Here is a 2467-nt window from a genome sequence, read left to right as displayed (position 1 = left end):
AAATCACTTGAGGCCGGGAGTTTGAGACCAGCCTGGCCAACATGGTGAAACCTGATGTCTACTAAAAATACAAAAATTAGCCAGGTGTGGTGGCACTTGTCTGTAATCCCAGCTACTTGCGAAGTTGAGGCATAAGAATTGCTTGAACCTGGGAGGCAGAGGTTGCAGTGAGCCAAGATCACACCACCGCACTCCAGCCTGGGTGGCAGAGTGAGACTGTCAAAAAAAAAAGACTATTTCTCTGTATTTATTTATTTTTACCAAGCCAAATTACTTTCCATATTGTCTGACATAATTTTTCAAATGACTCTTTTTAAATTTTCCAGATATATCATGATATCATCTGCAAATGATGGTTATGTTATTATTATTATTATTTTTTTTTTTTTGAGACGGTGTCTCTCTGGAGTGCAGTGGCAGGATCATGGCTTACTGTAGCCTCCATCTCCCCAGGCTCAGGTGATCCTCCCATCTCAGTTTTCGTATGTTTAGTAGAGATGGGTTTTGCCATGTTGCTCAAGCTGGTCTTGAACTCCTGGGCTCAAGTGATACACCCACCTCAACTAGTGCTAAGATTACAGGCATGAACCACCATGCCTGGCCACCTCCTCTTTTTTCAGTTGATGCCTAGTTTCTTGTACCTAATTGAATTAGCTAGTACCTGCAGAATAATGTTAAATAATTGCAGTGTGCCTGGACACCTTTGCCTTGTTTCTGACTTTAATGGAAACATATGGTGTTCCTCCATTCTCCATTATGCTCAGTGCTAGGTTTTAGACCAAGATAGAGATATTTACTCATGCCGAAAGTATCCATCTATTGCTGGTTTATGAAATCTTCACCAGGAATGAATACTGGATTGTATCAAATGCCTTCTCAGTACCTATTGAAAAGATAATATTAATGTTCTCATGTCATAATAAAAGAGTTCAAAATAAAGAATGGTCATTGGCTGGGCACAGTGGCTCACATCTGTAATCCCAGCACTTTGGGAGGTTCAGGTGGGTGTATCATGAGGTCAGGAGTTTGAGACCAGACTAGCCAACATAGTGAAACCCCCATCTCTACCAAAAATACAAAAAATAGCCAGGCGTGGTGGTGGGTGCCTGTACTCTCAGCTACTCGGGAGGCTGAAGCAGGAGAATTGCTTGAACCCAGGAGGCGGAGGTTGCAGCGAGCTGAGATTGTGCTGAGAGAGGTGATTTGGCCAACAGCAAAGCACGAACAAGGCAAACAGAAGGCAGATGCCGGTTTATTTGGATTTGTTCCCAAGACGTCCCAACAAACTCCAAGACGTCAAACTACAGTTACTTAAAAATGTACCAACGTGTTTCACCCAGAATTGCCAAATGAGGACATTCTGGAAGAAGCCAAAGATTCCACGGGAGTAAGATCCTTCCCTTTCCAGACCAATGACAACAGTCTCTGGACAAACCTGACAAAATCCATTCTCAACACGCTTTCTCACTGCAAATGAATTTCAATTTACAACAAAACTCAACATGAAACCCAAACCTCCTTGGAAAGGCCAAGGAAAAGAGTCTAATTTAACTATTTACCTCCCAAGTAAATGCACATTAACTTTTTCCTAAAACTCATTTTCCAGATTTACCTTTAAAACAAATATATGCTCCTCAAGGATGTTAGAAAACACTGAGTTACATTCAGTAATTCTTAATCATAATCTCTCATCAGGCAAGATTTCTTACTGTAGCTGAAGTTCTGTTCAACAAATACTAGAGACACAGCCAATGGATGGTTATTTGAAATAAGTGGGTCCACGTCCAAGACTTGAGTCATTGTTTTGTTCTGCAAACATGTTTTGCTATTGTAATAATCTTTCTCTATAGAGCCTTTTGAGTTTACGATGTAACTCCTTTATGGAATTTGGACTCCTCCATGAAAATTTTATGTGTTCAAGTAAAAAAAAGTACAGTTGACCCTTGAACAACACAGGTCTGAACGGCACAGATCCACCTATACGTGGATTTTTTTCAACCAAATGTGGATTGAAAATACAGTACTCAAGGGATATGAAACCCACCTGTACAGACAGCTGAGTTCTCCTATGTGCGAGTTCGGCACGGCTGACTGTGGGACTTGCCTTAAGCATGCATGGATTTGGTATATAGGTGAGGGGGCGGGTGAGGCGGAGAGGTCCTGGAACCAATCCCATGGGTATACCAAGGGACGACTGTATAATCACTTTGGAATCACTACTGGAAAGAAGTGTTAATACAGCAATATGTTCTTCCACACAAGTTAGTTCGCTGATTACTGGGTGCACAACCAGAGAGGTTTAACACATAATCCCTGCCTTAAAATATCTTCATTGCCAATGAAAACATTTATCAGCCTCATAGAGGCAGAATTCAAAGCAAAGAAAGTTCAGAAAAGATTAAAACTTTACTGGTCATGCCCTGTTTTTGCCATTAGGTATCCTTTCTCCTGAGTGTGCACAAGATCT

At 41.2% G+C, this 2467-nt stretch overlaps 1 pseudogene across 1 annotated transcript in view; it reads left to right on the top strand.

The window, feature by feature from the left end:
• LOC105532473 overlaps positions 1-2467 on the top strand; it is a 19450-nt pseudogene that overhangs the window by 15594 nt on the left and 1389 nt on the right. The gene's annotated exons all lie outside the window — the stretch shown is intronic.

This window comes from Mandrillus leucophaeus, unplaced genomic scaffold, assembly GCF_000951045.1.
Source record: "Mandrillus leucophaeus isolate KB7577 unplaced genomic scaffold, Mleu.le_1.0 Scaffold96, whole genome shotgun sequence".
NCBI classification, from domain to species: domain Eukaryota; kingdom Metazoa; phylum Chordata; class Mammalia; order Primates; family Cercopithecidae; genus Mandrillus; species Mandrillus leucophaeus.
The sequence above is the reverse complement of the archived record's forward strand: the minus strand, read 5'-3'. Positions and strand labels throughout refer to the sequence as shown.